The sequence below is a fragment of the Dromaius novaehollandiae genome, chromosome 4 (genome assembly GCF_036370855.1).
Source record: "Dromaius novaehollandiae isolate bDroNov1 chromosome 4, bDroNov1.hap1, whole genome shotgun sequence".
Taxonomy (NCBI): Eukaryota; Metazoa; Chordata; class Aves; order Casuariiformes; family Dromaiidae; genus Dromaius; species Dromaius novaehollandiae.
This window is the reverse complement of record NC_088101.1, coordinates 17421065-17433941: the sequence shown is the minus strand read 5'-3', so window position 1 is coordinate 17433941 and position 12877 is coordinate 17421065. Positions and strand designations below refer to the sequence as shown.

The 12877-nt window shown below is 42.5% G+C and overlaps 1 long non-coding RNA gene across 1 annotated transcript in view; it reads left to right on the top strand.

The window, feature by feature from the left end:
* Positions 1-11853, top strand: part of LOC135328372 (uncharacterized) — a 14340-nt gene extending 2487 nt beyond the window's left edge. The window contains exon 2 of the long non-coding RNA XR_010389203.1: positions 11647-11853. This is a non-coding gene — a long non-coding RNA (uncharacterized LOC135328372). The remainder of the gene's footprint in view (positions 1-11646) is intronic.
* Positions 11854-12877: the final 1024 nt, after the last annotated feature.

Sequence of the window (12877 nt, the reverse complement as noted above, 5' to 3'; positions counted from 1 at the left end):
AAGGAAGGAAGGAAGGAAGGAAGGAAGGAAGAAGGAAGGAAGGAAGGAAGGAAGAAGGAAGGAAGGAAGGAAGGAAGGAAGGAAGGAAGGAAGGAAGGAAGGAAGGAAGGAAGGAAGGAAGGAAGGAAGGAAGGAAGGAAGGAAGGAAGGAAGGAAGGAAGGAAGGAAGGAAGGAAGGAAGGAAGGAAGGAAGGAAGGAAGGAAGGAAGGAAGGAAGGAAGGAAGGAAGGAAGGAAGGAAGGAAGGAAGGAAGGAAGGAAGGAAGGAAGGAAGGAAGGAAGGAAGGAAGGAAGGAAGGAAGGAAGGAAGGAAGGAAGGAAGGAAGAGGAAGGAAGGAAGGAAGGAAGGAAGGAAGGAAGGAAGGAAGGAAGGAAGGAAGGAAGGAAGGAAGGAAGGAAGGAAGGAAGGAAGGAAGGAAGGAAGGAAGGAAGGAAGGAAGGAAGGAAGGAAGGAAGGAAGGAAGGAAGGAAGGAAGGAAGGAAGGAAGGAAGGAAGGAAGGAAGGAAGGAAGGAAGGAAGGAAGGAAGGAAGGAAGGAAGGAAGGAAGGAAGGAAGGAAGGAAGGAAGGAAGGAAGGAAGGAAGGAAGGAAGGAAGGAAGGAAGGAAGGAAGGAAGGAAGGAAGGAAGGAAGGAAGGAAGGAAGGAAGGAAGGAAGGAAGGAAGGAAGGAAGGAAGGAAGGAAGGAAGGAAGGAAGGAAGGAATCCTTGTTGTGGTGTTTGATGGAGCAGTTGCTGTTTCCAGTGTTTTGCTCACTTGGTTTTCCTCCAGAGCATGCAGAAGAGGACGGGAGGCTTGAAAGCATGGCAAGGGTGCACACAGCTGGGGTTAATCACATGCCTTTCCAGGTGGCATCTTCAATGACTTTTTAAAAAACAACCTTTCTTTCTCTCTTTATTTTCTTGTTGTATTTGTGCTTTGCTTTTCTTTGGTTTTGTATTCCTTTGTTGGCCAGATTGCCTGTGTGTTTTTTCTTCTGTGTCACAAGCAAATCCCCCTTCTTTTTTCTCCTTGCTCACTGCAGCGGATAGGCATTGGGGGCTGCTCCTCTGGAGGCTGCAGTTGTCCAGCGCAGGCTCTGTCTCTTGGCTTACCTGGGGTGGCTGCTCTGCACCCTCAGGCAGCCCTGTCTGCCTTAGTGCACCAGTAGCAAAATTGAAACAGAGGAAAGTTATCTAGGGTGAAATAACAGCTTTACCAGTTGTTAGTACTGCCTGGAACCATTTTGTTTTCCTGATGCTTGACTCAACAGCCTGAAGCGTTGCATTCAGAGGATCCAAGCTTACACCTACCCTAAGCAGTCACATCAGGACAAAGGTATGAAAGATATGGACTGCCTTTCAGATAGAGCTGCCGTTCTGCTACTGTGCTTTCAGGACATTTGGTTATCTTTTTATGTCCTTGAAGCCCTTACCAAGCCCATGTCCCTGTGTCCCCAGAGCCACCTGTGGTCTGCCTGGACATGGACCCAGCTGGGTACAGAACTGTCCACGATGACCCAGAACCTCTTTCGGGTACTTCAGGCCTCTGCCAGTTGTCAACAAAATAGAAGTCAGTCAGTAAACAACAGTACATATGTGGACTGGTAAAGATAGAAGAAAATTTAAAGATACCTGACCACTTTAGAAATGGTTCTTGATACATTTCTGTGCACTATGCACATTTAGCAGCAGCAGCAGCAAGGACTGGGATTCAGTAACCCAGCCAGTCTCCAAGCTCCCTATTGGCAAGGTTACCTTTGCCTTAAATTCTGTGTAGGTCCATTGCTATCTCTGTACATCCCTTTTGGGCATGAAGCAGAAGAAACATAAGGAGACACAGGCACAGTCATTCTCAATTACATCCTCCGTTTTATTTGGATACCTGGAAGTTCAGGAACATTTACTGATGCATATCAGCAATACAGCTACATCCCACCACTTACTTAAAGGTCACAAGCAAAAGCTATTCCAAAACCTTACCGCAAGCCCTATCTTTGAGAGCTGCCTCTCTTTTCAAACAGCAGGTTCAGGCAACTTTGCAAAGTCACGTAAGCTTCCGCAGTATTACCTGATGCGAAGACTGGAACATGGTGAGAAAGAGGAGCTGTGACTTTTTTCCCAGCCCTTATGCTGTCTTACTTCATAGGCTTCAGGAGGTCTCTCCAATTTTGTATTCTTTGCTGTTTCTGTATTTGTTTAGCTAGAGAATACACAGGATTTACCTTCAGGTGCAACTTCATATCAGAGTTAAAATCCAAGGGAATGACTACTGTTTAACACCTGTAGCATGGGGCTCTGGCTGTCATCATTAAAAAAAAAATAATAAATACTGCATTAAACTCTACATCTCACTAATGCCATCTCTAAAAGGGGAATAATAATGGACATTACAAGCTGCTCCTGATTTGCAAAAATACATAAATAATCAGTGCACAAAAGAAAATTACTTTAAGATTTCCAAGTGCTCTGCATAATCCAGGGAGCCTTTGCATTTTCATGAATGACATATCTATCTTCTATTTTGCCTCCTACAAAAGGGAAAACTTTGGCATGCTCAAGTACGCCTTAAAGGCAATGCTGCCTTTGGGATCTCACATTAACATAATGATAAATGTGCTGTGTGGTGCCTGAAAATGCTGCGCGCCAATGTGTCAGGATATGTTTTCCCTGCACACCTCTCGATTAGCATCTTATTTACATATTGCCAGAAAAAGGATTCTGAGAAAGACAAAATAAAGTACGTTTTAAGACAGTCTTCTCGGAGACCAAAGTATTGGCTCCAAAAGCAGTTATCTGCTGGTATATCTTTCAGAGGTAGCGATGAGTTACTTTGTGAAGTACCGAACCAGTGTCTCTTTCGGCAAATAGTAGTAGGAATAATACCATTTTCCATCTTATACAAGCGTTGTACTTGCTGTATAAGTCAGACTCAATGCGTGACTTGGATAAAACCACTTCCCCCACTCCCAACCTGCCACAGAACCAGAAAGTTTAGCTTTTATAGTGATGGCACCACTTCATTTAGTTAATGACAAAATATCTAATTTTAGCAGAATTTATCATTGGTTGCATCCTTTTTGGCTGCCAGGTGGTACAAAAATATGGAAACAAACTAGTGGAAGCTTCCAGCATCCCAACATCATGAACTTGTTTGTTGTAGTCCTGGTATACTAATTATTATTATTTTAAGACCTTTTAAAATCATCTCTGCAGCTTATCTCATCCCTCTGCATTTTCAGCATCTCTATTATTCAGAAGCACTATGTTCTAGATATCTATTTGTTTCAACTGCAGTTAGCGTCAACATTAGTATGCAGAAAAAACACTGAAATGATACTTACTATTCTAGGTTACTGTAAATGGTATTTATATTCCTTCTATGTAAATGAAAGACGTTATACGTTGTGTCTGTAGTGCTTATAAATCCTTACCGTTAGAACCACTTAAAGGCATCACAAAAAGACTCTGTCTTACAGAGTTCAGCGTCAAAACATATTTTTCAGCCCGCAACATACAGATGATACGAACAGGTAGGAACTCGTAAGGAGCGCGTGACCAAAACGATGGTGAGAAGCACAGCAGGTGAGCAGACCAACCATTTTTGCAGCAGCATAGACAATAAGAGTGTATTCTCATACCTAAGGATAGATGTGAAGAAAGCTGGTAAAGCAGCTTCAGGTAAGGGAGAAGCTATTTTCAGCAAGATGCTGCCTGCGTACGGGCAGTGCAAGATATCCTCTACCAAAACCAGTGAAAAACTTGAGCTGGAGAACAACCAGAGCAGAGGAGAGCCTTACCTTAGAGACAAACAGAAAAGACCACATATGAGAGTTGCTACCTATATCAAGGCGTGGGGACAGAGAAACTCTCTGAAGTTTCTCTGAAATTTAGACTTAGCATGGAGATACCCCAGCAGAAGGCAAGAGCAAGGAGAGAGGTTTGGGTCACCGTGCTCTGGAGAGGACACGTCAGACCTCAAACTGAAGGATTAGACATTTCCACTCGTACTTTCTGAGTTTGAGATGAAAGGCTAGATAAAGAGGGGTCGAGGAACAAACTAAAATTGTGGTGTAGAGGGGAGCGCTCAAGGACAGAGGTGCAGGCTTCTGAATTGTTAAGAGTCGGTTGTGTTTTCACTGACTTTTACAAATGGGTCTGAGCAAAGAACTGGTTCAGGCTACGATGACGACTGTTTTGGAGGGCATTATATAATGCACAGTAAACTAGTATGCCCTCAAGCAGTGAATATAGAGTCACTGACAATATATTTCTGGAGGGTATGTTATTTTAATCAGTTCTACAGAGCACTGTCCCTGGGAAGCGTCGCTCTGATACTGGACGTTACTGGCTCCTACTGGCAACTGCAACGCCTGAAATGAGACTAGTTCGGCTTAGAAAATTTGGAAAGCTGCCAGGCTGTGTTGAACTCAGTGGATCAAATTCTGCTGTTTTTACACATGAGCAGCTGTGTTGACTTCATTAGGGTCTCCTGTGTATAACAGAATACTTTCTTCTAATATGATTATATCAGGAAGCTGGGATTCATCTGTATCTAATTTATTATAGCATTAGGTATCAGTTTGCCTGCATCATACCTGTCAATAACCCTTCAAAATAAAAGAGTGATAATGCCCAGAAAGGAAATAACTTGAGTAGACAGCCAATGGCTTTGGGAAACGGAATAGATCAAACAGACAAAAGAAGTGAAAAAACAGATCGTAACGTCAAAGCAAAGAGCCAGGGCCAGACAGCAATGCTTTACATCTCTGCTGCCCTCTCGCTGATGCCCTAACAGCATGCTGAAGAATTTAAAATGCAGTTATGGCTGAAACAGAGTCATTACAGACCGCAGGTGAGACTTTTGAAGTGCGGGTTGAGCACTGTCCCCCGGCCTTGATGTCTTGCCTTTAAGTTTTAGCGGGTGCACGGGTGGGCCAGCCCTGGTACTTCTGAGAAGACCCAGGAGCTGACGCTATGGTGTGTTTTCAGTCACGGAGCTGTTTTCTACCTCTCATTGCACTTTTGTAGTTACCACGCGAGCTAAAGCCTAGGTCTACTTGGGCGGACTCTCATCTTGCATCATTAACAGGGCCGACAACGCAACTTCAAGGAGCTCTTGCAAGAGCTGTTTTAAACTGATTATTGTGCAGTTCAGAGGCTTCAGTTACACAGCACTCATTAGTGACAACTGAGGCACTGAATAAAGCAGACCTGTCAGACGTCCTGGCTTTGAAAAGACAGATAAATTAGCCTGGGCAAAGTGCCACGCTAGTCTAGTTATATTACTTGCAGTACTTGAACTAGCTCGGGTATCCCTGCGTGATACTGTAGCGTGCCGGCCAGATGTACCCCTCACACAGACAAACAGCTAATAATATTCTGAACTGACTTTGCTTGTTCTGCTTCAACTAAAACGCTCCGGTTACTCTGAAAAGCAGACTAAAAGCGTTACCTTTTCCTTTCTTCGGTGTCTGTGCTCCGGGGGAGGTCGGCGGCAGCCATCTCCTCCACTGCATGTGGTGGGTGGCCTCTCAAGGCGGCATCTCCAGTACGCACTCAAATTCCTCCCAAGGTGGTCGCGTTTGTCCTCTGGCCCTGGGGAGCGAGCGCGGTGCTTGTTCCAGCGGTGCACGGGACTGCGGTCATTTAGGGTAACAGAAGGTGACGCTGAGGGAAGAGAAGAAAGGCCAGAGCCATCTTGCTGCTTCTCTAAGACAGGCCCAAGCTGGACCTGGGATGGGGACACCACAGTTAAGCGAATGTAGGCGTAGGACACATTTTTCCAGCTTTCCAGTGACTCTCTGTATCTTCAGAAAATGTATTAAAAAAAAAAAAAGTTTAAAGCAGATAGATAGGTTAGTCACAGATTTCTATTTTGACCAGAAAACAGATATTCTTTAACACAAACAAATCTCAGATAACTAAGTATAATATATACTGGCAAGACAGTTTCTTGGAAGTTGTTCTCCCTCCCCACATGCACTTTTGTATATGATCTTCTCCCCTTCTGTGTCAGGATAAGAGTCAAAATCTTTCACATTAAAACATTTGTTCTTTTGTTTATTCGTTTGTTTTTAAATGGAAGTGAAAGATGAATCACAGAGAAAGAGAGACTCTAGTAACTTCAGTATAGGCCAGTGGTTTGGACCATCACAGGTTTAGACCAAGACAGATAAACAACAGCTAGTTTATACAGAGCAGAACATCTCCCAAAGCAGAGACCTGCCCCCTCCCAGAAGAGCATTCATGTAGCCGACTAACCTTGACAGCTTTAGTCTCAAGTAGGAGGAGGAGGACTGGAAAATCATTTCCCCATTTCCCAAGGAAATATTCATGCACACAGCTGTTTGGAACAGGCACGGTCATTGGAGTGCTCCAAATCTGAATCAGCATTTTCTGACAAAAATTGCCATGTTAGGAAACACATCAGTGAAGCTAGGAAGCGTGACAAATTTTTTTGGGGGGTGGTGGTGGTGGTGGTGGAGGTGTCTTCACACGTGTGTCTCCAGCCCATTTATCAGGGCTAACAGCTGAAGTCTTAATCTAGCACTTTTGTTGTTGCAAGGCCTATGGTGTATACTATTTCTCTAGAGCACAAAATGCACGTTCAGGCAGTCTTTCCTCACTGATAAGGAATTAGGTACTTGGCTTAAACTCTTCCCTAACTCGTACAGGGATGCATCAATAATGTCTAATGCGCCTTAAGCTTGAGAGGATAGGCTCTAGAAACAGGCCTCTCGTTCTCAATGCACATATACAGTATATAGCATATATGGTACTGGAGAAATAAATGAAGACGTGCAGGTAACACCGGCATTAATGCTCAGTAGCTTCCCTCATCTATGGTCAGCCTGGCCCTTAGCAAGCAATGATGTCCAAGACATTAATTTGATCTGGCTGATAATCAGCAAAGCTAAGCAAATCTAGGAGCTTCTGGTACACCTTGAAGGAATGGAATAAAACCTAGTTCTCGCTTTTTGTTTTTGTTTTTTTTTTTAAATCCCTGTTGTTTAACTTTGAGCTGGAGCAGGGGAATTTTGGAAATCGGGGCAATTTCCTCTCAGAGCCCTTGACCAAGTCCACATGTGGCAGATCTGTGTCGGTGGGGAGGGAGGGAGGGGGTTAGCAACCCCCCCGAAGGGTTATTGCGCACCAGTAGGCACCCAGGTAGAAACTAGAATTTAACTCTCAGATAAGGAGGGCTTTTTGTATTGCTCCTAATCACTCAGTGGAGACTTGTGAGACTCTCACCAAATGCTGCTAAGTAAAATTTTCCACTTCAGCAACTTATTCAACCAGAGGGAATTCTGTCTGCAATACCGTTGAATGCATTCTTGCTCAGAAAATAGAAATCATTGATTACCCTGCATTTGCGAAGGCATTGCTCTTCATCCTGCCCAGCGGCCTGTGCTTTGAAGAATCCTTCATGATTGCTACCTAATGAGTCAGTGTTAAGGAAAGAGAAGAAAAAAGAAGAAAAAAAACCCCACACATCGGCAGACAGTAGATTATTATTGTAATCGTTCTGTCAGATACTGATGTTGGCAGAAAGGTTGGGTAGGAACAACTAAGGGTCCCTATTAAAATAATGGCATCTACATCCATCTAGAATTTTTGGGATCACTGCTCACCTTTCAGGACACCCTTAATAAGCAACAATTTCCCATTTACAAGTAATGTGAATAAAGAAAGAAAAAAGGCCTAGCATAGAGAAAAACAACCTAGAAGAGCAGCTTGTAAAAACGCTTATGAATACATCTGTGAAAGAAGGAAAAAAAAAAGGGGGGGGGGAGAGAGAGAGGGGAGAAAAAAAGAAAAGAAAAACAAACTGATGAGCAATGTTTGTTTGCACACCCCAGTGCAAGCACCCTATAGTCAGATGCCTCCTCACTGCTATGCTGATCCTTCCAGCAAGGCCTGCTATGTTTCAGTTTCGGTGGACAGCATGGTCCCAGAATTGAGACCTCTCTCCAGCTCCTGGTCCTACTCTCTTGCCTCATCCAGCTACAGGTGCTTCAGATCAAGTTAGGGACAGACTAGCAGAGTCTGGTCATATTTCACTCTGCTCTGAAGTTATCTGCAGCAGCTCTTGCTGTAAAATACTCAGTCAAGATCACCTCTCACAGTGAAGTTCAGCATCCTCAGAATAGGCCATTAATAACATATGTTATTCCCGTTACCTGTATTGCCATAGTTCCTTCAAGCGCAGTAAGGGTCCAACACGACAACGTTGCAGCTGGTGTTATGCAAACATGCCTTGAGCACGTCCATTGCTACAGAGCAAGAACCTGCCCCTGCTTTCCGTTCAGTGACGGAGAGGATTTAAGCCTGTGTGTATTATACTGGCTTCTAAAGCATCACCAAGAAGGCGGCGTCCATCAAAGTTTTCCCTACCACTATAATCCTGCCTCAAATACCTCTGTCCTGAAAAGCCTATATAGTCAGCTTAAAGGCTCTGCTGGGGACATTGGTTGAGCGCACGCTCTGCAGTGGCTAAGGAGGGCATCTGGCAGTTGCTTTTCTCTGCATTTTTAAACAAAATTTGGTGGCAGATGTGACCTGAAGAAGCTCAACATTGCTTAAAATATTCAGATAAGAATTCATATTTTGAAGAGCTTACCCAAAAGGAAACCTCAGAGCTTATGTGACTAGCCTGTCTCTCATAAAAAAAAAAAGTTTTGTCTTCAAGTAATGTAAGGAAAGGATTTCCATCCAAATACAGATCCAAATATTACAACCTGAAACCCTTCCTTCTGCAAGGAACCTTTTTCCCCAGGGAGGCAAATGTCTAAGATGCATAAAAAGCAAAAATAATGCCAGCCAGCACCGCAGTTCAGTCCAAGAAGCAATCGTGCACTCAAGAAAGGTTGCTTCAGTGAGTGCACAAAGTTACAGATGTACCTGTTAGGTTTGTACAGTAACAGGTGGAAATTGCATCGTACAAGACAACAAAAATACAGGTAAACAGATGAAGAATCTGTGTTGTACAAGGATCCAACTGCATGCCACTGTTATGCTGGTGTTATGTATTACACTGGGTCGTGTTACGCTGGATGCCATGTGGTGTGTCTAAATATTGTTTTCCACGCTGTAACGTAAAAATGGTAGGCTATTTGCTGAAGTCAAGGGCCTTTCAGCTTTCAATCTATGCTCTCCCAGCAGTGCTCATTTGAACTCTTAGTAACAAACACTTTCTGCCTCAGAGGAGCTGCAGCTATTTCTAGGTGGCTAAAATCGTGAGCTTTGTTGTAAATGAAGCATAGGATACACTGTCAATACAAGCTGGCCAAAATATAACAAGACCATTTAAATATTTTATGACTTTTTCCAATGCCCTATCAGAGACTGAATGCTGGAATGAGTCGAGAGAGCAACTTACCAGGTGAAGAACATAATGGATGTCTTTCATAAAATTGAATATTTAAGCAGTGCAGTTAGTTGTATTAAATATGTTCAACCTCAACATGAAACCATGATGTTTCACTATTCTTTCCTCCAATATAGTTCTGTACAGAATATTATATATATACAGATTAGACCGAACAGCAGTTTGTCAGGTATGGAATCATCTCTCGGAAATGCAATGCTTTGAACGGCCGGGATGGTGAATATAACCTCATCCCATGGATGCCGCGTGTATGTATTCTAATCCTAGGTCCAGAGAAATCAGTAGTAAAACTCCTATCGACTTCAGTGGAGACTGGCTCTTTATGCCCTCAAGGCATTTTAAAGGAGCGCTGGCTCTTTCAAGAGTTCGATATTGCTATTAGCCTGCCTTGGCAAAAATGGTAACATAGACAAAATTTTGCATGCTAAATCGACAGAGCAGCATAATCTATTCTTGGAGCTGTTAAGCCAAACTTACCGAGAGGAAAACCAAAGTAGGCTCTTCCAGCACGGCCTAGTCTTCGTGCCCCTGCACCATTTCACTAAAGAAAACAAAGTTCAGTGGACATTCACTGAGTGCAGACATGTAGGCGCACACACACTATAATGGAAAACCTATTGCAGGCAACAGAAATACGCCCACTGATTTCAGTGGGCCAAGAAATTAAAGCAATATGTAAGATAGCTACTAACTGTTCCCAGATGATCTTAGTTACCAAATCTGCCATGTAAAGTATCACCTGCTTGCCCATTCAGCAGGACTTTTGTACTCTCCTGTTTAACCAGGAAGATTTTTACTCTTCCAAACCATTGGCATGAACTGCCTTTGAGGCACCTTGTTCAAACAGCTTTTACAACTACAGGCCAAATGTAGTGCTAAAAATCAGAAGACGGCTCCGAAATCTGTGTCTGTGCATATTAAGTTTGAACCTTCTCGGTATGTACTAAGGACACAAGCACACAACATCTTTTTGTTCTTTGTGGGTGGCTGAATAAGAAACTATTACTGAGCACTGGAAAAAATACATGGTAAAATGCTTCTGGGCTCCTCCAGCTCTGTTCCCCCTCCTGTGAAGGAAAATCAGGATCGTTATTATCAAACGTATTATGAGATTTAGTATGTTGACTACAAAGATACACAGCACAGTGTATTCACCCGAGAGCACAGGGTTAGTCAGCAAGGCATATTACGAGAGCGAGAGAGGGAGATATTTGATGAAGATGGTGTGTCATCTTCATTTCAGACAGGTGAAGTAACATAAGCAGGTTTTTGGAAGGAAAGCAGAGCTGGATTTTGGTGGGGAGCTGGTCTAGAGCACTTAGTTAATTTTGGACCATTTTACTGCACTTGAGCTACATTTGCTAGAAGCCTGCTGCAGATCAAAACTTATGTCATATTTGCCTGTCTACATTTTCAAGATTTCAATACAATTTAGAAGACTGCAATTTTGTTCAGGGCTAGCGCACACATTCCTCACTTGGGGAAAACAGTGGTAAGAAAGGGAGGGGGACTCACAAGTGGAACATTCAAAAACCAAAAAAAAAAAAAAATCCCAAAACAAACAAACAAAAAACCCACCCAAAAAACCACCACCACCTCCAAATCCCTGAAGTCTATCAGTTTCAGCTTTTCTTAGAAGATTTCTATTTTAATGAAATCTCTGCAAGCACTAATCCATAGTACTGAACAGGGCATTTTATTTAATTGATTTTCTTTACTGCAGCCAAGGTGATAAAAGATTGAAAATCATCTATTGTGCATGTGTAAATACTTTAAAAATCCTTTTTAATATGCACACCTATTAGCCTATTTAGAAATTCAGACTACAAAATGATACAGCACTTTGAGATGCTATTCCAGCTATTCGCATAACGACTAATCACCTAAGCATGGCTTTACTTCTCTCTGTTTACTGAAGGAATGGGCAAGATTTTGGGCACATCTGCTTGCATTTATAGCACTTCTACTGCCATAGTTATGCCTTGTTTGGTTTAGTTATTCATGACAGGGCTATAGGCACCTTAGAGCTAGGTGTGCAGGCATCAGACAAGTCAGAAAATATTACTTCTCAATAGAGTTTTTTCTCTCTCTCTCTCTTTTTTTTTTTTTTTTTTTTTTTTTTTTTTTTGGTCTTAACTAATGCTTTGCTAAGGCTCTTCCTACCTTGACAAGGGCATCGCATTGAACAAGGCAGCACCGTAAAACCTTCAGGCCGCTGCAAGTGAAGAGAGACATTTCGTAAGGTCAGGCTGATGACATGCTGTCTTGCTTCCCCGCAGCTTTCCTGACGTGCTCCTGCAAAGTGCTCGGAGACGTTCAGTCCCCTCGGCTCCACCAAAGGGTGATGATGTCTCCGCTCTTCGAAGGATTGTACCTGCGTGGACTCCGCTCTCGGGAAATGCCTCTGCTTCACCGGGGCATTTAATTGCCCCCAGACGTAATTTTTTATTCTGCGCCAAGAATATAGTACCCTAAATACACATGAGGGTAGGCAGTGTGAAAAGCACTTTTTTCCTCTCATGAATTACAAGTGACTAACACATCAGTGACAGAATGAAGCATTCCCATGTGTGAATGGTGAAGAGAGATATAGCACGAAGCAAGAGCAAGTTTTGGGGCCTACTGAGAGAGACGTGACGAAGACAAGTGATACCAAGAGAGAAGGGACTGGAGAGCTAAAAGACATAATAAAATTTCTTTAAAAAATAATTAAGGGAAATTGAAGTACATGATCAAAGGAGCCAACAGGTGAGAAAAAACGACCATCTACAACCAGCCAGGAGACATTAAATAGACAAATATAGAAATCTTTAAAGGTAGGATACTGAGCACAAATCGGAGATAGCTGCAGCAGCTACAGAAAAATATACGATACAACTTCATAAATCAATCATATGCTTACTTTCTGGGTAAAGCATTTGGTTAGAGCCTTACCTTGTAAAAGAAAAGCTGCTTTTCCCTCCCAAAGTCTTCCAGCTGCTGTTTCACTGAATAGTTCTTACTGTCTGGTCGTGTCAGCAACAACTTTAATAACCACCCTTTGCACCTGTAGAAATAAAGCTAACTTTGCATGTCAAACAATTATCTTATTGTTTGGAACAACTAAGATTTTAATTCATTATATAAACAAGGATCTTAAAGTTATTCATGGTTTCAGTATGATTTATTGTTACAGATATCCAAAATAATTATACAGAGTTAAATCCTTAGCAACAGTAAACTGCTATAGGTCCAGGCAAGCTATGGAGGTACGTCCATTTAAACCAGTAAGGATCTGCCCTTTACTTCTGTGTTTTAACATCAATTTGCTTCACAAGTGACTTTTGGCCATGAACTTTTATCTACCTTGTTTCAGAGCTGGCTATTTAGAAGGTTTTGTTTCTTTGTTTTGCCAGAGACCCTGATAAGAAAAGAGAAAATGAATTAATGACTTACTCTTGTATTGGATCTTATTAAGAAAAATCTTTCACAACGTCGTTTTCTGATTTTCTAACGCAGTCGCCAAAGTTT